Below are 27,132 nucleotides of genomic sequence, written 5' to 3'. Positions count from 1 at the left end.
AATGACAGGTATCTTCTGGGCAACTGCTTACCTGTCCGTATCGCCCACAAAATCAGAAATCCCTTGAGGTCAATGACTGTGTTTTCATTCCCTTGCTCCCCCAACTGCACGTGAGTCCCTTGTCCCCATCCTAAGTTTGCTGAGGGTCAAAGGATGGCTTTCTCACCCTGGAAGGCGGGAGGGGAGACCAGGAGGAGGGACGCTCAGGGCTGTAGGGAGCTTTGAGGCAGCTGTTTGAGAGACACACTGTCACCAAAGTGGAGTCCAACCGTTGGTGTAGAAGGGGAGCTTAGACACTTGAAAACTTTGGGTGAAGCCCAAGGAGCAATCTACAGTTTGGTTAAGAAATAAGGCAGAGGTTCTCAAACTTCTTGCTCTCCAGATTCCTTTATACTCAACATTATTGAGGACCTCAAAGAGCTTTCTATTTACCATAGTAGAAATCAAACTCTAATTTTTACTGTATTTATTTACTTAAAATTACAATAATAAATGCACTCTGCTAACATGTTTTTTTAAAATAACTTATTTTCCAAAATAAAAAGTGTTAGTGAGAAGGGTGGCACGACTTTACATTCCTGCAATTTTTTTTAAATGTTTAGCTTAATAAAAGACAGATGGAGTCTCATATCTGCTTCTGAGCTCACTCTGTTGTGATATCAGACTGAGTTTTCCCAAAGCACATAGCTTCATACGTTCATGAGAAAATGAGAATGAAAAAGGCAAATGACATCTTATTATGAAAATAGTTTTCCTCTTGTGGACCCCCTGTCCATTTTGATATTAATTAGAATGTAAATTACACGCAGTGTTGTTTTGGGATAAAATAGAGAGGCTTTTTGTAAGAGGAAGGTTGCCTTAGGTGATGGCTGAGGCCTGAGGCCAGGTTGTCTTAAAGTTCACCCACTGGCAAAATGCGGCCTCCATGGCTGATGGTACCAGAAAGCAGAGCCTCGCCGATGTAGACACGTGTGCTGTGTGTGTGTTAGAACTCTATTATAGCTGGCTTTTCACGTCAGCTGTTCTGAATTGCAGGGGGCAGAATGGTGGTCAGATGCCCTCTCCTGAGGCCAAAAGCATATGAAAAAGGTGATTCTCCTTGGGGAAGTCCTTGCTTTTGGGATTCAAATACTCTGCTAACTTTGAGGCTATGTTTGGGGTTTTTATCAATCCAAAAATATTTCAAAACAATGGTTCCACTCACCTTACACCTGTTAGAACTGCTATCACCAAAAAGATGAGAATAACAAGTGTTGGCAAGGATGTGGAGAAAAGGGAACACTGGTGCGCTTGTTGGTGGGAATGTAAATTGGTGCAGCCACTATGGAAAATAGTATGGAGTTTTCTCAAAAAAATTAAAAATAAAACTACCATATGATGCAACAATCCCACTTCCGGGTATCCAAAGAAAATGAAAATAGAATCTTGAAGAAACAGTTGCACTCCCATGTTCATTGTAGCATTATTCACAACAGCCAAGATATGGAAATAATCTGAGCGCCCATCAACAGATGAATAAAGAAGATGTGGTGTACAGATATACAATAGAATATTACACAGCACAAGAAAGAAGGAAATCCTGCCATTTGCAACAACATGGATGGACCTTGAGGGCATTATGCTAAGTGAGATGTCAGACAGAAAGACAAATACTGGATGTCACCACTTATATATGTGGAATCTAAAAAAGCCAAGTGCATAGAAACTAAAAGTAGAATGCTGGGGGCAGTGGACAGAAGAAAACAAGGAGATGTTGATGAAAGGGAACAAACTTCCAGTTGGAAGATGAGTAAGTCCTGAGGAATCTATTGTGCAGGATGGTGATTACAGTTAATAATGCCATACTGTGCACTTGAAAGTTGCTGAGAGAGTAGATCTTAAATGTTCTCACCACAAAAAAAGAAATACTAAATCTGAGACATGATAGAAGTGTTAGCTAACACTCTGAATTTAATCGTTTTGCATTAAGTTAGTATTAAAATGTGGGAGGCCTGAAACTTCTACAATGTTATATGCCAATTATATCCCAATCAGCCTAGGGCAGGGGTAACAACATGATGACCCCAGCATCTCCACGCCCTCAGCCTGCGCTGGGGTCTGTGCGGAAGGTCGCAGTCTCACTGAAGAGATGCTGTGGGGAGATTTCCAGAGTCAAGTAACAGATCAGGAAAGTTTCTTCCCAGTTAGGTCCCTCCAAGGATACCTAATCTGGCTGATGATCATAATCATCTGAGGAATGGGATGAGAATACTGATTCCTGGGCCCACCTCACATCAACCAGGGGCGGAGGCTGTCTCTTAAAGCTCCAGGTCCATTCTCAAGCCGACAGGCTTGGGAGCCGCTGGCCTCCTCCACCCCCATCCACCTACTTTACAAGGGCCCCAGTCTTTAGGCACCTTGGGGTCACTTGGGAAACATATTTAAAATCTGGAGTCCCTGGCTCAATCCCGAGAGAGCCCAGTAGCTGGAGATCAGGCAGATCTGGGATGGGTCCTGGGACAAGTTCTGAGCACGCAGCCCAGTTCACTCTGCTGTCAGTGGCCAAAGACCACCCTTTGCCTGGTGGGTTTTGCAGCCTGTGTGACAGTCTGAGTGTCACAAAGGAACTTTAGGGCCCAGCTCAGAATCAGTACACCCTTAGCCTCACTTCCATTATCCTTTGAACAATCAGACCTCTTCCTGGGAAACGAAATTAAGATCCAGGGTTTACAAGTCTCATTTGATGAAGGTGATAATCTTCTTCCCCCGTCCCAGAACTGTGTGTCCCAAGAAGATCCTCGCCTTCTCAGGCTCCAACTAGGCTCCAAGCGCTGCCCACTCACCTCCTCCACGATTTTCTACCATCCTTCAAAGATGGGCATGGTCGATGTGTTTGCGGATGGGTACACATCCGTCTTTCAAAAGAACCAGGCTAAAGGTGCAGCAGGCAAAAAAACAAAAACAAAAACAAAAACAAAAAACTCATGAACTCAGCCTTCTTCATACCAGGAGCCCCACCCCCACCTTCTCCTGCAATTTTGTAGCGGATATTTTAGTTCCACCATCACAGAAGGAGCTGCTGCTCCCTCTCCACCTGCCCCCTTCCCCAGGCCAGGGGTTTGAATGGGGCCTGTCTGACTGGCTCACTGACTTACTAACAAGACTCCTGGACCCTGGCTCCCTAAGGCCAGTCCGTGACCTGGGATCAGCTCTGCAGCCAGCCTCACCCTCACCGTCACCCTCATCCCCATCCTCATCCTCTGCCTTTGCCCCTGGCTTTCACATTTACTCTGCCTGGCACATGTTAGTGAATATTAACTCATTTCATGAATCGCTTAAAGTATCAAGTTGCAATGAGAGACTTTTTTTTTTTCACTTGTGTCTAGACACACAGAAACACACACTCAGGAATGGAATTGGCTTTTTAACCTCTGCCTAGCCTCATCCATCTTCCACTGGGGTCTGAACTCTGTGAGAACCATTATTGGAATTTGGGGCACTTCACTGTCAGCTTGAGAAGATTCAATCCTGGGAGATACTCAATGAAAATGATTAATGTGCAAAAATCAGGGCTAATGCCCAGTTCTGGACACTGAAGCAGGTCCCATGCCAGTTGCTCCCGAGTCCCTGGGTGAGCCTGGGCTTCTGTGATTGCACCTGGCAGCCAGGTTGAGGAGGGCCACCCCTCCCAGCTCTTGAGAACATCATCCCTTCCACCTAACAAGCTGGCTTGGCTTAGAAGTCATCCCAGAAAAGCTGGTTTCACCCAAGGAGAAGAACTATCAGAAGTCCTTGAAGTGAAATTCCTGAAGGAGCTCAGGACACCCCAAAATACGCTGCTTTGCTATTTTGATTACTTTGAACTGAAGGCACTTTTAAACACAGCAAATGCAGGGAGAGACTTTTTCCAAAATCCCCTCATCTGCCTAAAGACAGATGCACCACAAGGAACTCAATTATCATGAATCCCCCCACCGGGAGTTTCACCAGCGAGGGAAGACTGACTCTTGTCACAGGAGTGGACACTGGAAGTTCACCCCACACCCAGGCAAACTTTGTCACAAATTATCACGTGACCCGTCTGTTCTTCAAAGGGCCTGTTTGTCTTCCCCCTAAACTGCCCCTCCCCTACAAGAGGGTATATAAGCTCTCAAATCTCCTCTCCTTTCTGGATATTCACTTTTTTCCCTGTGATGTCCCCATCCACGTAATGTTAAAAATCAGTGAATGCCGTGCTCACTTCAGCAGCACATATACTAAAACTGGAACCACACAGAGAAAATTAGCATGGCCCCTGCGCAAGGATGGCACGCACATTTGTGAAGCGTTCCATATTTAAAAAAAAAATCAATGAATGTGTGTATCTTTCCTCCTGTTAATCTGCCTGTTGTAAGTTTATTTCACAGCTATTGAACCTAGGAGGGTACAGGGAGAGTCTTTCCTCTCCTACATCCTCATCCATTCATTCTTTCATCAAATATTTATTGAGTGTCTACCATGCCAAGTCGTATGCTAAGTATTAGAGATACCACTGAAAATGGAACAGGGGTCAGGCCTCAGGAAGCAGAGCGGAGGGACCAGACACTAAGCCAGCAGCTGCAGGGAGCACTCTGCCTGTTCCCCAGGATCCTGGCCCGTCTGGGTGGACTGAGGGAGGGAGGGCATTCTGAGTGACTAAGGAGATTTCTGGGAAAAACCATTCATCCATGGCAATTTCTCAGCACCTATGGGAGGGGCACTTTCGGGGACAACACGGCTCTGTGTCCTGAGAGTGCCAGCAACTTTTTAAGCACAGGGTCTTCAGTTCTTCATATTATTATGCCTTAGATGCTCTGCAGCAGACAGTGTGGAAACAGAAACTCAGAGAGATGAGTTTGCTCCTCTAAATCCCTCAGGAAGAAGAGCTGGAAGCAAACCTCAGTTCTGTCTGACTCAAGAGCCCTTTTTTTAATAGCTAGCCCATCATAGCCCTAGAGAGATAGATGGGCTTCATGGAAGGAGCTGGTAAAAACTGACAGGGCAATTTCACTAGCGTCTCAGGGGGGCACTGTACACACCAGGGGCCACCAGCAGAGCTGGCGGCTCGGGGCTGCCGGTGTCGGCACTGGCGGGAGGGGGCTTTGGGGCATCTGTGGAAGATGGTGCTGGGGACCTCAGCAATTGGGGGGGGGGCAGCCAGCAGTCACCTCGTGGCACAACAGTGGAAGCGGAGAAAATGAACAAGGTGGCCACTGAGTTGCTCAGCCTGTACTTCTAGCTAAGCTGGTCTTATGGCCACCACGCTCCCCTCCCTGCACCCTTTTTCTGAGAATAACTTAGCCTTTTACCCTAAGGGTCTTGAAAGAAGGTCATGGACTGAACCCCAAGAAAATGGGCAGACCCTCCTAAATTCCTCCATAACAACAGCAAGTTCTCATCAAGATGAAAGGAATGTCGCCCCTGCTCACACCCTGACTGTTATCACCCTCCTGTTCCCATTTTCCTGTAAAGCCCCAGGACCTTTACCCCAAGACGGGCTCCCAGTCTCTAAGGCATCAGCCTGCCGCGCCTGCCTTTGCCTGGCACAGCAATAAAGCTGTTCTTTTCTATCCCTCCCAGACTCTGCCTCTGACTCTCAGTTTGGCTATCGGGGTACAGAGGCCAGTTTTTTGGCAACCATAGCTGACATTTATTGGACACTGTATAAGTACTTAATATGGATTAACTTATTTAATGTTTACAACAACTCCTATTTTTAAAGATTAGGAAACCGAGGCCCAGAGAGCTAAGGTAACATTCTCAAGTCACGCACCTGCCACACGGGGCGCCCAGATTTGAACCCAGGTGCGGTGACTGCGGGGCTGGCGTGCTCAGGCGCCGTGCTCCAGCGCTGTGCTCCGCTGCCTGTCCTAGGTGCCTATAAGGGACTTTATACTCTTGAAGTGTTTACTTTACTGGTAGGGTGCCCAAGGAAGAAGCGGGCTACTGTCTGGATCGCAAAAATGGCCACAATACTCTGTGACTCGTTCCTTCAGGAGTTAAAGGCCGTTTCCCCACTCTTGAGTCTGGCCTGGCCTCGTGACTTGCTCTGACCAGAGAACGTGGCAGAAACGAGGGTGGCCAGTGCCAAGCCTGGGCCTCAAGAAGCCTTGTGGCTTCTGCTTTCTTCCATCCCAGGACCCCTGCAGCTGCAGCAAGAAGCTGGGGGTAGGCTTGCCTCTGCTGGGCAATGAGAGGTTCACGGCCCTGTCGCCCTTTCACCCCAGCTGCCAGCCTGCTAACCCCCAGATGTGTGAGTGAGGTTGTCCCAAACCACCCAGGGACCTGCCAGCTCACCACAGACACATACCCAAGCCCAGCAGAGCCAGGCTAGAAACTGCCCAGCTGACTTGCAGAGTCAGGCGCACTAAAAGTGTGTTTCTTGTTTTAAGCCTCTGGGTGGCTTGTTGTGTAGCAATAAATACAGCAGAAAATGCCTCAGAGAGATGGAAGGTATGAAGTTGGAGGAATTCCCACCAGACAGTAGGAATAAGTGGAAACCCTTTCGGCAGGGAAAAGAGATTCAGAGGAAGAACAGTGGGGGTTGCGGGGAGGGGGAAACCGGCCTGGTTCCTCAGAAACCCAGCACCCTCACCTCTTCCGGCTTGCACCAGATGGGGGAGTGGCCATACTCTCCTGGAGAGAAACTCCAGATAGAAAAGAAACAAGCAGGCGTACTCTGCTGCCTGTGGGAAGGGCGTCCCTAGCCAGCTCGAGGTGGCCGCCTCTTGGCAGACACAGGGTGTCGCCTGTGGGGCAGAGAGAGGCTCCGAGACAGTCCTGTGCACCCAGGATCCTGTGTGCTGTGGACGGGCTCCAGCTGCTCCCATTGGAGCAGCCCCGACTCAGACAACACGCTGCGTGAGCCTCAACTCCAGTAGCAGCTGTGAGAGTGAGGAGCGGGAAGAGGAGAAACTTTTAGGATGTACCAGGGACAAGAAATCTTGGAGCAAATGGAAATGAAAGGAATGGCCACTGAGGGTGGGGCAGCCTAAAATAACACAGCTGTTCAGAGTACAAAAGAATGCCCCCAGAACTAATAGGGGAAAAAAAAGATTCTATGATACTTACTAAATGTCATCACTGTATAAAATGTACATCTTATGGTATAATAATGCCTTTTGGTGATGACGCTGTTATCTTTTGACATTGCCTGCTACCTGCCCTTGTTTTAAAGGGTTACCCTTCCTTGAGGCATTTGAGTTTTACAAAGAATAAAAGCCCGAAGGTAAGGGATGACGCTGTATTCACAGAATTTGAGGCAGCCATTGAGAGTGGAACAAGGGTTTTTCTTTTATGTTGGCTCATTCTTGGGGTTCTTGGCCTAGGCACCAGCCCCAGAACCGCAAAAATCATCTCTCAGGACCTTGGCGTCGCACACCTTGAATTCCCTTCCCCCCAAATTGTCCCAATGTTTCTCACACTTGGGGAAGCGGCTCTCTCCGCTCCGGATCGTGGAGGGTGGGGGCGGCCGATCCCCCATGCGGCCGCCAGAGGGCGCTGCTCCGTCGCCCGGCGCTTGCGGCCGCCTTGGGCGTGTGGCCTGGCGTGGGCATTTTTGTGTTGTTTAAATGCCAGCATTGATTGCTCACTCCTTTCTCTAACATGTTTCTAATTTACCGGGTATCTCTTCTACGTGAAAAACTTAAGAAATAAAAAAGAAATGCATATTTAACTTTAGTTCCAGGGTGAGCAAAAGGGGTTTGACACCGAATGCAGTTTTGTTCCAGAAACCTCTGGGACTGGGGCAGAGCAGCCAACAAGGGCTCCCCAGACGCTACTTCCCGGTTAGGACAGAGGCACGTGAGAACAAACTCACCCTCGGCCCTGGAAATGCTCTTGCTAGCAACCAACAAGCCCGCAGCTTCCCGCCCCAGAAGACGGGTTTGTTTCCGGCCAAGTTCAGGAGGAGCTGGTGGCCGAGGAGGGCGCCGGGCGGGACGGCCGAGTGGCCACCCGCGGCCCGAACGCGGCCCCGAGCGGGCTACCAGCCCGACTTCCCGCCTTGCCGGGGGCGGGCGCGGCGCGGGGGGCGGCGCCCGGGGAGCAGACGCGCGGACCGCGGATGGGGAGGGGGACGCGGAAGGAGGAACAGGGCGGGCGCTCGGGGCAGCAGTACCCGCACACGGTGAAGGCAGGGGCAGGAGGACGAGGAGGGGAGCAGAGGGGGAGTCCTGCCTGATGGGAGTGGCGGGGACGGTCCCTTGGGCTTGGGTGGAAGCTTGACCACCACAAAGAGAAGTCATCAGCAAAGAAACCTAAAGACGCGTTTGGTCTCTGGGAGGGAGAGCGCCAAATCCCGGGGTGGGGGCTGGGGTGGGAGCCTGGGGGGAGTGTCGGACTGACGGCTAGGTTGTTGTTCAGACCGGAAAAAAAAAATTCCCTGTCTCCTGGGGAGATTTCTCAGTCACTTTTCTCCTGCAGGAAGCTGCTGCTTGTTGGAGCCTCCTGGGATTGGCAGAGTTAAAATCCTTTAACCCAGGATGCCTTGGGCCTTTTGTTCCGCTCTGACAATGGAATTGGGTGGAGGGGGCTGGGAAGGCAAGGAGCTGGGTCTGGGGTGTATCCGTGGGGTGGGAGTCTGATGAAGCTGTGTTTAGTCACAGGGTGAAAAAAAGCAATTTGGTTGTGTGTGTGTGTGTGTGTGTGTGTGTGTGCGCGTGTGCGCGCGCGGGTGTAAGGTGTTAGGAAGCCTAAGACACAGGGCACCAGCTCGTTAACACGTGTATGAGTACCTGCCGTGCAGCTCAGCAAACCCTTAATTACCCAGGGAGACCTTCCAAAACTGGGAACTCAATATGAGTCCCTAGAAGGTTGGATAAATGGGTTTTTCTTGCACCTCGATCCAAGGGGACAGATCTCCAGCTCCCCTAGGCTCCCACATTATTCTAGATGTCTTTGTCTTCTAAAATTCTGTGCTCCCATGCGACAGCATTTAGTTAAGGACACTCAGAAATGTATACCCTTCAACCATATTAATTATCTTAAAATCTTCGTTTGAACATACCTCCTTGAGTCATAATTGTCAGCAGCATCCACTAATTCAAAGGACTTGGGGTGACAGTCTTCAAGCCCTCCCACCATGCAGACTTTGCTCCTCCCACTCCCTAGTGCATCCTCTCCTTAGAAAGCATGGCCCCTCAGGGTCCCTTGGTGTATCTTGAATTCACCAGGCTCCCTATCTCTGGCCCTGCGGTTGCCTTCCTGGGAAACACTCCCCATCTAGTTGGTTATTTACTTCTCCATTCACTTCTGGCCTCAGTCAGTCAACATGCATTTACTGAGAGCCCCTTATGTGCAAGGCATGTTCTGGCCCTGGAATTATATCAGAGACCAAGACAAATACCTGCCCTTAAGGATTTTATGGCCTAATAGAAGAGAATAAAGCCAAACAATTTCACATGTTGATACAGAGCTAATCAATGTGATGGAATTGTGGTGGGAATGGGAGGCTTTTGAGTACTGCTTTATTTAGCCAGGGAAGGTCTCTTTGAAACCTCTTGGGCAGGAAGGAGGTGGCCATGTGAAGATGTGGGAAGAATACTCCAAGCAGAAGGGGTGTAAGCGCAGAATCCCTGATGCAGGAATGCACTTGCTAAGTTCAGGAGACAACGTGAAGGTCACTGTTGTTGGACCAATGTGAACAAGGAGATTTCAAGGGCTCTGGAGACACAGGCAAGGATTAGACCATCACTTCCTCATGGGCCAAAATAAGGAGTGTGGGTTTTATTTTGGTTGCAGTGGGAAAACTTTGGAGGATTTTAAGCCAGGAGAGAAGAGATTCCATTTACCCTTTAGAAAGGTCACTCTGGCTGCTTGGCAGAGCATGGACTAGGAACATAGAACAATGAAGATGTGATTGCAGAAGTCCTGGCAAGAGGAGGTCAAAGCAGGATTGTGGCTATGGCGATGGTGAGGTTTCTGGACCAATGACAGAAGAGTCAAGGATGACACCTCCATTTGTAGGATAACTGAGTGGACAGGATGCCCATGTCAGAGGGGAGGGGTGGGTAGATCAGCAATTCTGTTTTGGCCATGCCAAGACCTGTCAGATGTCAGGTGAATGTGTGAGGACAGGTTTGAGTTTGGAGTTCAGGGGCATCTCCTTCGGATTTAAATTTGAGATCCAGCATACAGATGGTGTTCAAAGCTGTGGATCTGGATAATTCCACTTAGGGAAAGAGTAAAGCTAGAAGAGAGAAGGATGAGACTGCAGCCACTCCAACATTTAGAGATCTGATAGAGGAAAAGCGAGCAGAGGAGACTGAGATGAAAAAATGTGTGAAGTTAGAAAAAACCAGAAAGATGGTGATTCTAAGGAAACTGAGCAAAGGAAGTGTTTCAAGAAGGAGGATGTATCAATCTGCTATTGCTAGGTAACAAACAGCCACAAAAATTTCAATGGCATACAACAGTAAATATTTGTTTTACTCATGCATCTATGGCCCAGCTGGGGCTCAGCAGCTGATGCTGACCTTGTCTGGGCAGCTCTCAGATACACATCCCTCATCATCCTTGCACCACTAGGCCAGTGAGGGCAGGTTGTTCAATGGTGATAACATTGGCACAAATAGGGAGGCAGGTGGAAATGCCTCTTAAGGCCTAGGCTTAGAATTGGTGCCATATCACTTCCTCCTCCTTTCATGGGCCAAAATGGGTCACTGAGCCATGTCCAAAGTCAAGGGGCAAGAATGTATACTCCACCTCTAGTGCAAAGAGGGACTTCAGAGTCACACAGAATAAGAACTCAGGGAGGAGTGGCAAGAATTAGGTCTAATAATTCAGTCTACCACAGAATGGTCAAACATGTTCAATGCCAAAGGGGAGACCAGGTGAAATGGGGACTATGAACTGGCCACTAATCTAGTTAAGATACAGGTCACTGGCATCCTCTTAAGAGCTATTACAAGGGAATGGCAAGGATAAAAGGCCAGCTGGAGTGGGTGGAGGTGAGAATGGGAGTTGGGGAAGAGAAGTGTGAGTTTTTGGACAACTCTCCCACGAACATTCGCTCTGCAGAGGGGCGAATGAAAAATAGTGCATTGCCTGAAGGAGTCAGGAGGCTAAGGCTAATATGTCTTTAAATTGATGGATATTAGTAGAGTAAAGAGGAAGAAAATGATGATGCATGAAAGAAATATTTGCGCTGTTGGAAGGCGAAAGGGCCCAGGCCGCAGATAGGCGGAGGGAACGCAGAGCTGCAAGCGTTCTGGTGGCTTTGGTGGGAGGAAGAACAGGTATTTCTTCTGTCTGTGCCTATTTTCTCTATTAAGGATAGTCGAGGCCAGACTGAAAGAGGAAGGAGTGTTGAAAATATGCAGAAGAGGAGAAAGTGTGACGTTGTTGCCCATGGAGAGAAAGGAGGAATTTTCTAAGAAACACTGGTCGTAGCATTACCCAGAAATTCAAATGTACACTGAAAATGTATGGCCATAAATTTGATAGGAGTCCATCCAGAGTAGCTGGCTAATTTTCTTCAGCAGTGTGCAACTGCTTCATTGCAGGCGTGAAGTAAGCAGTTGGATTTAACCACAGTTGGGTTTTTGCCAGGTGAATGCAATGGAGAGAGACTGGGTTAAGAGTGTTTGCAAGGGAGATATGCACTGATGGCCCAGTACCCCAGGGAGGTGGGGGGGGGGGGGAGTCGGCCACACCTGGCCCCTTTGTGGAAGCTTCCCAGATTACCTGGGGGGAGAGGAGGGGAGTGGAAGGGGGGACAGGGAAGACTTCCTTTTCCAGGAACCCCTAAACTCTGGTTGCTCATGTTTCTCAGTTAGGCCTTATCTACTTCCTGATGTCTTCAGCGTTCTTCTTCCTCCTGGATTTCCTCAATTAGACGCAAGTTTGGGCAGAACCCCAGCTATGCCATTTTGCACGCGCTCAAGTCCAGCACAGCACCTGACACGTAATGTGCGCTTCACAAATGTTTGTTGCTAGAGTTGGATACAAAAGCAGTAATGGTTTCCCTTTAAGGCCAAGAATGGGGCCCATCCTAGGGGGAGGGGGTCCTTCTGCCCGAGGCTCCCGCCCCCACCCCCAACCCGGGCCAGCTGCCGTGGCCGCCCCTCCCCCTCCCCCGCAGCCGCTTGATCCAAGTAACCCGACTCCTGGGCCCGCTCCCCCTCCCGACCCAGGGCTCAGTGGCCAATGGCCGTGGCCGGAGCCTCCGCTGGGAGCCGCGGGGCCCTCCCGGCGCCACCCTGGCCAGGCTGCAGCTGGGGCACCGGGAGCGAAGGCCTGCCCGTCTGCGGGCCGGGCCTCCCGCTCCCGCTCCCAGCCTGTGCTCTCCGTGCCCTGCGTGCTGTGCCGTCCGCCCCCGCCCAGCCCAGCCCAGCCACACCCGCTCTCTGCCCCAAGCCTGGGAGGCCCCGAGGCTATGCCAAGGGACTGGCCCATCAGCGCAAACCGGGGCCTCCAGAAGGACAAGTCGGGTCCCATCCCCAGCCCAGGAGTCAGGACACTTGTGTTCTTGGAGGTTTTGACTGACTGAAAGACCTTGGGCAGTCGTGGAATTTCTGGGCCTCAGTGTCCTCATCTGTGCATGAGGCTAGTTCCTGTCCCTCAGAGTGGGGTGGTGTGCGGGCCCAACCAGATGAAAACAGTGCAGGCCCTCCTATGTTAGCCAGATGATGGGCCAAACCCAAGTCATCGGGACCTGTCACCACCTGCCCTGCAGCAGGTGAGAACTGCAGCTCCTCCCACCCACCAACCTATGCACCATCCAGGGACTTCCCTGGGTTCCAAGGAAGCGCCTAACACAACTTTCCTTAACCCCCCCAGTCAGGGTGCAGCTCCTCACTCCCAAGGCAGAGGTCAGCTGGTGGGGTTTAGCAACTCTGGGGGAAGGGAGTGAGAAATATACGCTGGGCTGGAAGGATGGAGCACAGGCAGGGCGCCTTTCCAACTGCCTATCTTATCTCCTGTACGCTTATTAGAGAGAAAGAAGTGTAAAGAACAAACTCTCACCAACAATGCACTTTTCCTCCTCGCATGATGGCAACGACACACGCCTGAGCCTGACGATTGCCTGCCACAGGCTACAAATACGCAAGTGTTTGTCTGTGTACCTTTGATCCTGGTCGCTCAAAAAAAGCAAACAAGAGCTCAGGAAGTACATTATGGTCTGAAAAAAGAGGAAGAGAAGACGTCTTTGTCAAAGATGCATTATTTTAACATTCACAGCTTTCGCACACTATGGCAGGGCATGGGTCACCTACCGAGATGAGGACACGTTGGGGGTCCCCTGAGTTCTATGCTTCAATGTCCAGGTCCTGAACAGGCTCCTAAGTCGGCTTCTGAAACCTACAGCCTTGGCTCACACGCTTTCTCCACACTGGGCTGGCAAACCTCGGGCACCTTGCCTGGGGCACAGTGGTACATGGTGAACTTTCTTTCTTCCCTGGCACTTGGACTTCAGGGCCAGCACCCCAACTTCTGCCCCAGGTGAATCCAAAGGTAGGGTGTGATCGACAAGTCTAAGAGGGGGTCCTTAAGCAGGGAGGGGGAGAGGCGTCCACCAGCCCAGGCCTAATGTTCTGCAGGCTTCCTGAATTCACTTGCTTCCAGACCCTTTCAGCCTTGCCAAGCCCTGTGTGAAAGATCAGAACAGCTGGAAATTTCTAGCAGGAGAGCGCCAGGTGCTGAACAGGTCCTAGTCTGACTTAGAAACAGTTAGGAGCCAGGGCTGTTTGGGGTTGGCATTCTTGCTTTTTCCAGACAGGCAGGAAATGCTGGCTTTTGGAAGGCAGTGCCACCCCCGAGCCTGGGCTGGAGCTGCAATAAACCCTGTAGGGCTGAGGACTGAAACTGGGAGCCTCCTCCCTCCTAAGACTCAGGACAGACGACACAAAAGCCCTCCTCTGCTGGCCAAGCAGAAGGGGACGGGCTAACCAGGCAGGGCCAGGACCGTCACCCAGTCAGCCAGGCAGCTGCAAATGAAACACAGGCCTCGAAGACTCCGACAGGCACTCAATCTTTCCCAGAGCCAAGAAATCCTGGCTAGAAACTTGACTACGGAGCAAGGCAAGGCACCGGGAAATACTTGAAACCAGGCGAGACCCCGGGTGATGTTGGACTCCTGACAAACAGGGGCTGAGCCAATGCTTTCCCCCGGCCTGGCCCAGACACAAAAATTGAGCTGGCCAGAGAGGACCCAGGGGATGTGGCAGAAGAGCCTGGGAGGGACCCAGCAGGAATGGGGGTCGTTTTCACCCTGCTCAGACCCCAGAGCTCTCACACGGCAAGTCTGCAGAGGGGAGAAGTCTCGCTTGGCTTCACTCAAGGCCAAGGTCACTCAGATCCTCTGGAGGCTCTCACAAGGGGCTCTGGAAACTCCAGCGTGGCAGCGTGGAGTTGCCAACACGCAGTGGCCAGGCTGCAGGGGTCAGTTTCCAGAAGAGGAGTTTGTGGGGGCAGCTGCTGAGGGTGGCCAGCACCCCCACCACTGCCCAGACCAGCCCAGCCCCAGGCTGCGGAGGGACTGACCTTGGCCCTCGGGACAAGCTCAGCCCTTACACCACAGGCCGTAACCTTACTTTAAATGAATCTGCACAGTAGCGTGTTATGGGTAATATTTATAAACCCACTAAGGAATGTTCTTTTATTCATATTTCTTGTTAATATGTGAAGGAAGGGTTACTTTTTAAATGTTCTAAAATTAAAGAAAAATTATCTTGTGTTGAGGTTGGATTCACGGTCTCAATTCTCTTTATCCTTTGCTGGATCTTGAAAAACAAAGAATAAAAGAAAAAAAAATAAAAAGAAATATGCCACAGCATGAAGGCTTCTTGTTTAAAAAAAAAAAAAAAGCTTTCTCAATATAAAACTAGAACATGCTCTATAAAAAGAATTTCAGTCAAAAAGTATAAAGAAGAGAGCAAAATATCACCTATTAATCCACCACCCAGCAATAGTCCTGATACCATTCGGTATATTTTTCTGTATGCCTCTGCGTATTTTCTTTGCATGCAGATATATGTTTACATGAGATACAATTACTATTATTGGGGGAGGGTCTAGCTCAAGTGGTAGAGCGCATACTTAGCATGCACGAGGTCCTGGGTTCAATCCCCAGTACCTCCTCTAAGAATAAATAAATCTAATTACTGCCTTCCCCCCAATAAAAAATGATAATTAAAATAATACAATAATAAATAAAATCATTATTATTATTATTATTTATTATTATTAATATCGGAGTGTCTTAGCTTTCTTCCTCACCTTGCCCACTGAAGAAAATCCTGAATTTGCCTCTCTGGTTTCCCCTTACTTGTCTCTTCTAGAGAGAGGAAGAGTTATTGCTTGCTGAGAAGAGCTAAATTGATCTACACAGTAAAGGAATGCAGTGGGCGGCGTCATGTCCAGAGGAGGGAAGAGCCTTATGGACTAGAATTCAGTAGTGTTCAGACTGAAGCACATTCGAGGCTGTTGGGGAGAAATGGCTGTTATGAGGACTCAGAGAGTAAACAGATGAGCCAGGATAATCTTCAAGGATCAGACTGTGAAGAAGTACCCAGGAAAAAAACACACACACACACACACACACACACAAAATGGAATTATGTCAAATGAAAGCACGAGACAATGTAGAAAGTGCTCCAAAGCCAAAACAAGAATGAACTAAGCAGCCAAATACTGTACCACTGAATTACAACCTAAAGTATAAAATAACTTCAGGTGTTGATACTAGTGAAATAAATGATTATAAAGAAAAAAAAAGACACAGAGGGCACAGGGAATAGAGGGCTTGGAGGACTGGGCTTCTGAGATGGGCTCTTACGACCTAGAACCCTCTTAATGTTCTCCTGGAAATGTAATTAAACAATGGAATTTATTTTGCATTAATTTTGGCCATTAAGCTGTGTGTGAAGTCCACGTAGAGACTGAAACTTATGGTCTCCCCTCTCATTTACAAGGGTGACATTTTTTAAATATGGAGTCATACTACGTTTCCTTTTTATATCCTTTTTTTTTTAATTAAATTTCATGGTCAAGTCAATAAATGGAGATATTTGTTATCCTTTTAAACAGCAGCATGACTGCCCTTTCTCTACCGTAACTTATTTAACCCACCCCTGTTGATGATCATTTATGTTATTCCGTGTTCACTGTTATCAACAGTCACCCAGAGGCTAACCCTTTGTGTGTACACTTTTGCACTCTTGCTGGATTTATCCTTAGGCTATATTTCTAAAAGTATAACTACAGGGTCAAAAGAGAAGAACATTCAAATTTTAGTGCACAATGCCATGTTGCTCTCTGTAAAGACTGAACAAATTAAAATGACCACCTACAGGGCTGGATTCTGCCCCTAAATGTGGTACTGCTGGCAAGGGAGGTCCCAGTGGGCCAAGGGAGCAAAGATACTTTGGGAAGGAGCTGCGCTGTGGCACAGGGTTGGGGGAAAAGGGAGGGTCTTCCAGGGAAAATGGAGAGAAAGCCAGTGAAGGGTCTATGGAAGTTACTTTCGCTACCCAGCATCTTTCCCTTGAGGGAATCACCCTTCCCCTTCCACAGTACTCTGTTTGGCCTACGACCTTTGGGTAGTGCCAACCTCACACATTCTCCCAGACCGCCATCCTGAGCTGGCAGCAGGGGTGGCCATATGACTGGAGCCAGATCAGTTAGAGGTCTCCAGACCCTGGTCAGGGTGATTGGTCCAACCCAGGAAGAAGTCTTTCTTGCTCACTGAGCAACATGGGACACCAGAACTGGCAGGGGCCCTCTCCTCCTATCCTGTGAGGGCTGCCGAGATAAAAGAGATGCTGAGAGAAGAAGAAAAAACCTCAGTAGCTTTGCAGAGCCCCAGGACTCAGCCAGGTCTGAAGCCAGCAGGGTTCATCCTGAACTTTTGTTTACAACAAAAATGTCTCCCCCTCCCAAATTGTCATTAGATTTTATTTTTTAAGCATTGTTTTTTTTTTTAATGGAGGTAAATTTCACATAACATAAAATAAACCATTAACCATTAACCATTTCAATGTGCACAGTTTAGTGGCATTTAGTACAGTCACAATACTGTGCAACCGTTGCCTCTATCCAATTCCAGGACATTCCCATCACCCCAAAAGGAAACCCCGTACCTGTCAAGCAGTCCCTCCCTATTCCCTCCCCCTCTCGGGAAGTTTCATATAAATAGAGTCATACAGCATGTGACCTTTTGCATCTGGTTGCTTTCACTTAGCATGATGCTTTTTCACTGTCTAATTCCACTGACTAACATTCCACTGTAAGGATATACGTACCACATTTTGTTTGTCCATTCTGATGAACACTTGAGTTGCTTCTACCTTTCGGCTATTACGGATAGCGGTGCTATGAACACTCATGTCTAAGTATTTGTATGAATATCTGTTTTCAGTTCATCGAGATGTATACGAAGGAGTGGAATTGCTGAGTCCTATGGTAATTCTAAGCCCATACGTTCCTTTTCTAGTTTAAGCCAATGTGGAGAGAGTTTCTTTTCTGGGCAACCAGAGGTGTCTTGACTTACTCAGGCTTCAAAAGACAAACCCAGCCTGGCCAAAATGGGGAGCAGTGAGGAAAGTGGCCTGAAAAGAGTGGGCAAGGAGCAGCGGAGACGTGGGAAACAGAGCAGGGAGGAAGAACAGTCTCGAATGGGTGTGCCACATGACAAAGTCTTTTCTGGACAAGCAGCAGGGCCACATTGTCTGGAAGGCCCACAGAAAAGAGGAATCTTGGAGCAGCTACTTTGGCAACCCAGTCTGTGAGAGGAAATGCCCCTCTTTCCTCTTTTTATTCCTCCCGCCCCCTTCCTGCCAACGCCTGTGCAGGATGCACGGTCCGGGTGGGAAAGAACACATTTTCTTTCTTCAAGGAGAAGGGTTTGTTTCACTCTGTGCCTCCCACAGCTCTGCCAGGGATCAGTTTTCTCCATTGTGATGAGACACAGGTCTGCCCCTGGGACCACGTTTGAGAGTGGCCAGCCACCTTCAGACCTGTCCACTCTGGGCAGGGAGGGTAGGGCTCAGTGGTAGCGTGCACGAGGTCCTGGGTTCAATCCCCAGCATCTCCATTAAAATAAGTAAATAAGTAAATAAACTTAATTATGCCCCCCTTGAAAACAAAAACAAAAAACCAAACAAACAAAACAACTGTGTACTCTGCCTGGAACTGTAAGCAAAGAGAAGCCCCTGACCCAGCTTAGAAAAAGAATCACTGAGGCCTCTGCTCCTGTTCCTTCATTCCCACCACTAACCACTCTTGGCACCCCAAAGTCATCTTTGAGGGGTCCACCCAGGACAATAGAGAGCCATGTTTTTGCTCAGTGTAATTGAACATGGTTTGAGATTCTCCACAGAGTCAGTACCTTCCCCACTATGGAACAGACTGCAGGTAGGAAGCAATTTTATTGACTTCTCTTTGTGTTGAAGGCCTTCTTAGTGTGTCATGGTGTGCAAACTCCTAGGCAACAGAGGAAGAGGAGCTGAGCAGGGACCCGAGGTGGCGGGGCACTGGAAATACGAATCACCCAAGGCTTCTGGCCCTTAGGCCATGCAGCTCAGTGGGAAGATAGACATGTACCCAGAGGAGACAGGCAGCATGAAGCAGAGCAGACAAAATTACAGTGGTAGGGAAATTTGGTTTTAGATCCCTCCTAGTGACTATGTATTTACTTAGTTTACTATGCATTTTAAAAATTTAGTCAAAGTAACACCTTCACACAGTTTAGGAACTGAGACCTCCCACCAACAGCAACACCATGTTGCCAGCCAAGTGCGGGAGCCGTCTTGGCAGTGGGCCCTCCAGCCCCAGTCAAGCTTTCAGATACCTGCAGCGTCTGCTGACGTCTTGGCTAAAACCTCGTGAGAGACCCTGAACCAGAACTGCCAAACTAAGTTTCTCCTAAATTTCTGACCCACAGAAACTGTATGTGGGAATAAGTGATTATTGTTTGAAGCAGTTAAGTTTGGGGATAATTTATTATTAAACAGAGATAGAGAACTAACACATAATGTTTACTATGATTATTTTCTTGGGTCAGAACCCTGAGCAAAGAGGCTGGGGAAGGAGATATTCTGACCCAAGTGGGCTGTGAACAGTATTAACTGAGGAAGCCTTGCTCCTAGGTTGTGCATAATGAAATGGGCTAAGGACCATCCGGACAAGTTAAAAAAGCTTCTGCTGACATGGTGAGTTTCACACCAATCAGAAGTGTGCTTCAGAAGCCAGTGATCTCGGAGAGGAGCTGCCTGGGCTGACAGACCTCGTTCACAGGTGACCTGAAGTGCTCAGGTGACAAACATCTAAAGGAGAGTTATGGGGCTATTGATCTAATGGAGTTCCCAGGGTTAGGAATTGATTGAGCACTTTCATTAGAAAAAGCAGTCCCAGCCTCAGGTTCTTTTGAGTCTGGCCCCCGTTTCCAGCGTGCAGGAAGCTCAGCCCTTCCCGCTGAAAACCCGGTGAAAACCTCTGCAGTATTTCCCAGCAAAACTGGTTTCCTCCCCTGTCACCAGGAGCTGGATGGAGCTGTGGGCACATGACAGCCGCATTTCATCAGCTAATGTGAGCTCATGTACAAGAAGTCCCCACCCCTCTCCACTCTCTCGGTACCTGAGATTCTGGGAAATCTGCTCTATTTTCAGCCTCTAGGTTTCCTTGTCATTATGAGAGCTGAGCTCCTCGGAAACAGGTGGCCCCAGGGGAGCTGAAAAAAGAGGAAGATGAAGCGAGACCCACACAGCCTGGCAGGAGGCAGTTCTCAACCCGAAGCCTCTGGAAACCTTCATTAAAGACCCTCTCAGCAGTCACCCCTTGGAGACATCTACGGTTTTGGGGGGAGTACATTGGGCAGGGCTTCCCTCAGTGACTAAATGGTCCACCCATTTGAACCCCTTTCCCTTGAAGAAATTTGATGTAAAATGTTTTAAAGAGTGTTTTAACACTTCTTGATTTTTTTGCTGCTTCTTCCTTTTCTGGTTTTGCTGCTTAGAGACAGACCTTAAATCCAGCAATATCTCCCACCCCGAAGGCTATCAGGAGAAGCAGTTGAGAAATGACCACTTTTCAATTTTTCCATGTCCCTTGGGAAAAAAGAGTAAGTCTGAGGACTAAGTTTCAGGACTAAGGGGCTTCCAAGACTTTCCCCCAGCAGAGGCCCACAGACGGTAAAGGAAGCAAATCCAGCCCATTGGTTACTTAAAAGCCTTCACTTAAGCATTTGATGAAGGATGCCCTTTGGATTAACTATGAAAATTGACTTTCAGTTCCCAGTGGAAATTGAATATGTCCAGGCACTGCCCAGAGGGTAAATGAAGAAACCAACAATGAAAAAGTTAACTCTGGGTTTCTTAGAAAGAACCCCAGTGTGTGTGGCTAAGGAGACGCCCTCCACAGTCCCCTTGGCCTCCGCCTATGTCCTCCTCCAGTGGACAATATCAATGCCATGGCTGAAGGGTAGATGGTGTGTGAATAAGGTGTCTGCAGCAGCAACTTTAGACAAGGCTGGCAATGAACGAAAAGCAAAAAAGAAATCAAAGGGAAACACTGCCAATGCTTCTGTTGCAATTTGCATCACATTACCCATAATGATTTGTAATTTTATGTTTAAAGCTATTCTCTTTTTGCAGACACCTTGACTTTAAATAAGTGTCTGTTACCCCAAGGGACTGCAGCAAACTGTGCCTTGAATCCCACCATAAGATCCAGAGCGGGGTTATCCACACTAGAGTACAGACACCGGGCAGGACCTGTGGCCACACCTTCCTCCTTGGCATGAGGCTGCCGCACTGCACTGACCACGGTCTCTGCTTTGGTGCCTGTCACCCTGCCAAGGGCTTTAAGCTACCATCATAGAAAGAACTGAGCAGCCTGCCTTCTCCCCTTGGCTCCCCTAGGACTGTCTGGTAAATGCACTAAAGGATCATCTCTTGGTCCTTGACATCTAGGAACCTACATATGCTTAAAAACAGCAAGAAAGTTCCCCAAAGAGCTGCTGGCAGAATGAGAGGTTGGATGGATTCCAACAGGAGTGCCACTTCTGTAACCCCACAAACCTTTAAGTGACGGGAGACCGAGGAAAGAGAAGGGATTATTGCAGAATGTTCTGATCTCCTTGTCAGAGCCTGGAAGCTCCTTGGAGCAAATGACTACACGGAAATGCAAGCAGAATTTCAGGCAGAAGCAAACTGAGGGGTGGGCTGAGGGCTATTTCTCCCCCAAACACATATTCTACACACTGATAGATACTGATATAGTTTAAAGACGTAGACAATTACATGAAGTCCACAGCCAGTGCCTGGCGCATAGTAAGCCTCTCAGCTCTTTCTGTTTAACTAACCATCCAAAACTTACTGGCTTAAAACAACAGCATTATTTAGCTCACAGTTCTGCAGGTGGGTGTATGAGGCTGGCCCTCTCACGCTCTGCCGTCAGCTGCCCCGACGGCTGGGGCTGGCTGGTGTGCAGTGGCCTCAGCTGGGGCAGCTCCTCTGCTCCACGTGGCCCATCAGTCCCTGGCAGGCTGGCCTGGCCCATTCACCTGAGTTCCCAGGAGAGAAGAAGCAGGCATGTTCTTTCTAGGCTTAAGCGCAGAACTGTGCAAGTAACACCTACGGCATTCTTCTGGGCCAAGCAAGTCTGGGGCAGCCCGAATTCAAGGAGTGGAGAAACAGCCTCTGCGCTTGCTGGGAAGGGCTGCAAAGCCATCTTGCTGAGCAGTAAGCGTCGGGATAGGTGAAGGATCAAGGCCATTTTTGCAATGTACCACCGTAGGTAGCAGTAAACTCCGAGTGTATATAATTTTCAATCATTTCCAAAAAGAATTATGTTGCCATGTTAGTTGACAACCTCGGATGAAAAAAACATCTGGAAAAGCAAGACCATCAGACTGGTATGAGGGTACAAGGTGACCCCTTTGTTAATGTGCTTGCTCCCCCAACAGCCAACCCCCTCCACAGGGTCCCTCTCCTGATCCTGACCCACCTCCCCTCCCCTTCATGTGAGAACCTGGCTGGACCTTGCTCAAGTCCAGAACCCTGTCCTCAGGATCCTGGCATGTGGCTCAGGAGGCTTTCTGCATCTTCTGGCTCCTTGTCTAGCAATCCTGTTCCCTTGTGAGTTACTCGTCTTCTCAAGGGGGTCATTTCAGTCTCTCCGGGAAGAATGGAGGCTCTGTTCTGAGAGCTGGGGGCTCATTATCCTGATGTGGAATGTTTATTTCCCCCTTATTTTGGGTGTTAGTAAGTGGTTAGTGATATGTGGCCGGTGTCCATGAACTCATCCTGTTCCTTGTGCTGGCTGGATATTTGGAGGCAAGTGTGAAGAAACCCAGCTTTGTTTCAATGTGTGCTAACTGGCTTCTGTCACATTTTCAGGTGAGACAAATCTGTTTAGCGATTTCCATGCAGGAGTAGTAAATGAAATGTATTCTCTCCTCCTTCTGAGTCCCACTGTCCAGCCCATTGTACACATGTACACATGGGAACTGCATTCTTCTCTTTCCTCAGCAGAGCAGACACTGTTGCTTCTCCATCCACAACTCCGTTTTCCATAGCCACCTTCTCACTCAGGGTGAGCATGTGACAGCACACTGAGCTTATGAGATGTAGGCAAAGTCAGCCAAGTGAGACTTCCAGGAAAGCTTGTTTCTCTGACTTTGAAAAAAAAAAAAATGCTGACAAGCCCTTTGCCCTTCCTCCTTCATCCTACCTGGAACATGGATGTGAGACTACAATGTGCAGCAGCCATCTTGTGACCATGAGGACTAATCATGAGCTGAGGGTGGTAGAGCAAAATGATAGAAGAAACCTGTATACACGATGACTTTTTTTTCTGAAGTATAGTCAATTTACAATGTTGTGTCAATTTCTGGTGTACAGCATAAAGTTTCAGTCACACATACATATATATTTTCCTTTTCATATTCTTTTTCATTAGTGGTTACTACAAGATATTGAATATAGTTCCCTGTGCTATACAGTAGAAACTTGTTGTTTATCTACTTTATATATAGTAGTTAGTATCTACCAAAAATATGGGACACTTCACAAATTTGCGTGTCATCTTGCGCAGGGGCCCTGCTAATCTTCTCTGTATTGTTCTAATTTTAGTATACGTGCTGCCGAAGCCAGCACCACGATGACTTATTTAAGCAGCTGCACCAGTCCTAGGATTATGCATATTAGTGTAAGTCACTGTTGGTTGGATTTTCTCTTATTTGCAGCTAAACAAATTCTTTACTGATATAGGCAGGATCCTTATTGGTTTCAAAGAAAGGTGGATTCACACAAATACAACTGAGAGAGCTGAGTATTTCTTCAAAAAGTCCCAAGAATAGATTAGTCAGAGAAATCATTGTCCATTTCAGGCTTCAGGATTTTACTGTAACTCGCTCGGAAGGAAAATAAGTCCGTATCAAGGAGAGTTAGAATGCCATCACCTAAATCATATTATTATATTTCATTAAATCTCAGATGCCATCCACTGTAAGGCGCAGCATTATTTTATGTATCACTACGAGAGGGAAAATGTTCTTGAGACATGCCACTGGTTTTAAGATGCATTTGCTTCGATTTCAGAGTTTTTTTTTTAATGGGGGGGGGTCTTAGAATCAGTGACATACGACGTATGTTTGCTTCGTTGACTATTGCTTGTATCCCCATTAGGTCAAAGATCCTGTTGGCTTTGCTTTCTGCTGAGTCCTCCACACCTGGAATTGAGCCTGGCACAGAGCAGGCTCCATAGAATTTTTTTTTCCAATAAAAAATTGAGTTGCTAAAAAATTGAAGTAGAGTCAGTTTACGATGTTGTGTCAATTTCTGGTGTACAGCATAATGTTTCAGTCATACATATATATACATATATTCATTTTCATATTCTTTTTCATTACAGGTTACTACATTGAATGACTCAGTGACTTAGTCCCTGCCTTTCCAATAACTTGCCATACACCCTGGCTGAGCAAAGCATTTACCTTTCTCTGTGCCCCTTGTCTCCATAATGTAGTTCAACTGAACCTCACCAGAAATGAAGAAATAAAAAGCCCCACAAAAATGTAAAGTGGACCCCCACTCTGCATCACCATGGTGATGCCTCCCAGCACCTCAGATGGACCCGGGAAAGCCTGATGCTCCACCATCCCTAGAAACCTCTCTTTCCCCAGAGCCCAGTTCCTTCAGAATTAACCCTTTCCAGCCAAGTCTATTCCAACACTCTGTTTGGGTTATTAAATGTGCTCCCTGCAAATGGACAAGAGGTGAGGAAATATGGAGGATTCTTCAAGGAAAGGGATGGTATTTTGCAACTTCCCTGAATTTCTCCAGGAAGAGGACATGCCAGTGTGCCATTGCCACAAAATATTTTAAAGTAATATTAGCCTGCATGTCTCAGAGAGAGTTTTTCCTAACCAAAATCATTGGGCTGGTGCAAGGCTCTGTGTGCCCCTCCTTCTACACGAACACCATTCAGAAATAATAAAAATAACAATAATAACTCACACACAATGAGTGGCATACCCTTTGCATATGTTCCCTCATTTAAACTTCAGCAAAAATGTATGGGATAGGAAGTAACATTATCCCCTTTTTACAGGTAGAAAAACTGAGGCATGAAGATGTTAAGTCACAGTATGTAGCAGAGCCTGACTCTGAACCCAGGTTGAGTAGTACCAGCATCTGTACTCATAACCATTATGCTTCTCTGCCTGGCAGCTGCCTTACACTGAATATCTAGTTGATGCCAGGCTCTGTTCTTGGCACAGGCAAGAATAAAGCCCAGTTCCTGCCCTGAAAGAGTTCATACTCTGGTGGAAAAGACATATCTGCTGGCAGAGAGGGGTAAACAAAGCATCACAGAAACACAAAAGAAAGAAAAAAGGCCCCTGCCTGTGGGTAATCAAGGAAGGCTTCTCAGAGGAGGTGGCTTTGAGCAAGGCATTGGAGGGAAAGTAGGAGTTGGCTAGGTAGGCAAAAAGGAGGCAGGGCATCCCAGGGAGCAGAAACTTCCTGGAGGCTGGATCTGGGGGGAAGGAAGGAGGCAAAAGGCAGGGCTGAAAATAAAGGAAGGGGCCCCAAGGGAAGGGAGTCTCACTGCCTTGGTCAGGGGGCCTGAGATGGATTTACACAGTGAAGGGGCAGGCTTGCTTTGCATTTTAGAAAGAGCTCTCAGGTAGTTGCATAAGGGGTGATTGCAGGTTGTGGGGTGGGGAGGGGAAGTGGGGGTGCAGGCTGAAGAGAGAGCTGCATCCAAGTGGACCGTGAGTCTCACATGTCAGGTCAGCACTGTCAGGGACATTATGAAGTGGAGGACAGAAGGGAGGACAGACATGTAGACCAACTTTGGCTTCAAGTGTAGGAGGGAATGGACCCCCAGACCTACAAAACACTCACTGACTGGATAGGCCTTCTGTGTGCTCACGTGGGATGACAGGGGTCTCTGGCCCAGTCTCTACACCCACTTCTTAAACACCACCTCTCCGAGGCCGCCACATCAGGGCAGCCACGGTGGGGCCGTGCACAAGCTGAGCACAGAGCAGAGAAAGCTGGCTGCTGGGAGAAAAGACTGAGGTAGACACAGGCAGGAGAGATGCGAGACCAGGGCACCCTGGAGAGTGGAGAGTTGGAGACAGCAGTTGCCTGAGAACTTTTCAGTTCCTTGAGGCCACGCCACACTACCTGCAACCAAGCAGTTTTCTAGCACGTCCTTTTTTTTTTTTTTTTTTTTTCTTGTTTCCTTTTCTAACTTAAGCCAACTTGAGTGAGTTTCTATTTCCTGGAATTAACAGACCTCTAACACAGCCTTACACACTGTCCTGTAATTTTCTTTTTCACTTTCTAGGTTCCCTTTTAAAATACAAATGCTCCTGAGAAAGTAATGCTTATATTGCTAATACTTTAGGATAAATGGCTTGCATCATCTTCCCAAGTGGAGGAAATGTAGGAGGTGGCTGGCCAGGAGCACGAGCTGCAGGGGAGAGGATGCTGAAGGGGGGGCCAGTGGCTGTGAAAAGGCAGAGACAGACCTGGTGGCCCTGACAATCGCACTTCGGCCCAGCCCAGCGTGCAGAAACGCTCTTGCTGCCTTTGGGTTTGCAGGGGCTGGCTGTAAAATTCCTGGGGAGAGCTGTTCCAAAGCACAGGGGTATACTACAAAAGGTTAAAGAATTAGCTGGAAGTCTGGTATCTTCAGATCGGATCTATGAGCCATTCCTCATTCTGCAAAAATTTAAGATTCTTATATTTGCTCTGTCTAAAAGAGCCTGGTGTATCTTCATTCCGTTGCCCCAAAAACTTGACGCCTCACACTTGAGTAGTCACATCCCAGACAATAAACTGTTAATTCATCAGAAGAAAGTCAGCATTCTTCGGTACCTACCCAAACAAGTGGCTTTTTCAGTGGCTGGCTTTCGGGAAGTCCATCTGAAACACCTACGCCCTCAAAGAGCCTCCAACAGCAAGTGCCCAAGCCACATTCTTGTTTACTTGAACTTACTTATACCCTCTCTCATTCCACAAGGGACCTGAGGGGGCTGCCAACTTTCTGTGTCATCAGATCGTTATACCAAACTCATAGCAAACACTGTCATATTTCTAGAGGGCTGGAAATATAACAATGACCAACACGAATAGAACACTCAAGACAAGTGTGCGAAGTCGTTCACCTGGATTAATTCATTCAGCCTGGGAAAGGTTACACTGGGTTCCACTGAATCCACACTGCTCTCAGTTGTAGGTTGCACCATTATGCACCGCTAAGAAAGAAAGAAAAAAACCTGTCAACCAGCTGAAAGATGCAGCACCAGTCAGCATATGCTAGATTGTGCTGTCGAAACATAGACACCGAAAGTTCAATGGCTAAAGAAGAAAGGTTTATGCTCCTGTCTCCTGAAATGCCCACTGACCACAGCTTAGCTCCACACGACCTTTACACGTGAGATCCAGGCCCACAGAGCAGCCTCCCTTTGGAACTTTGCTCATTGTTGAGGTGATCCTTTTAAAGCTCAGCCAGAAGTGATACGTCACTTCCCTTCACACTGCAGTGGCCAGAGCATGGCCACCCCTGGGCTCCTCCTGCAGGGACGGCTACGGCAGCAAACAGCAGTACAATTTCCTATTCCTATATCAATTGAAAGGCACATCCTGATTTCAGAGACTCACAGGTGAAAAACAGCACATC

At 48.1% G+C, this 27,132-nt stretch overlaps 1 long non-coding RNA gene and 2 other non-coding genes across 5 annotated transcripts in view; 1 reads left to right on the top strand and 2 right to left on the bottom strand.

Annotated features, from left to right (window-relative positions):
- The window catches only part of LOC123619371 (uncharacterized), a 35,781-nt gene extending 20,485 nt beyond the window's left edge, over positions 1–15,296 (bottom strand). For 2 of the 3 annotated variants that reach the window (XR_012498984.1, XR_006727952.2), the window contains exons 1-3: positions 13,215–14,901; positions 12,964–13,120; positions 2,823–2,911 (exon numbers count right to left, since the gene is read on the bottom strand). This is a non-coding gene — a long non-coding RNA (uncharacterized LOC123619371). Of the gene's footprint in view, positions 1–2,822; positions 2,912–12,963; positions 13,121–13,214; positions 14,902–15,216 lie in introns of those variants that run through there. The other variant, XR_012498985.1, reaches the window with a different exon arrangement.
- On the top strand, positions 4,212–4,318 carry LOC123619382 (U6 spliceosomal RNA). The gene has a single exon (XR_006727973.1). It is a non-coding gene; the product is annotated as a U6 spliceosomal RNA (small nuclear RNA).
- A 7,691-nt stretch (positions 15,297–22,987) lies between the features above and the next one.
- On the bottom strand, positions 22,988–23,093 carry LOC123619381 (U6 spliceosomal RNA). Its single transcript, XR_006727972.1, has one exon. It is a non-coding gene; the product is annotated as a U6 spliceosomal RNA (small nuclear RNA).
- Positions 23,094–27,132: the final 4,039 nt, after the last annotated feature.

The sequence above is a fragment of the Camelus bactrianus genome, chromosome 15, assembly GCF_048773025.1.
Source record: "Camelus bactrianus isolate YW-2024 breed Bactrian camel chromosome 15, ASM4877302v1, whole genome shotgun sequence".
In the NCBI taxonomy this organism is placed as follows: Eukaryota; Metazoa; Chordata; class Mammalia; order Artiodactyla; family Camelidae; genus Camelus; species Camelus bactrianus.
Note: the sequence above shows the minus strand (reverse complement) of the source record. Positions and strands in the feature narration are given on the sequence as shown.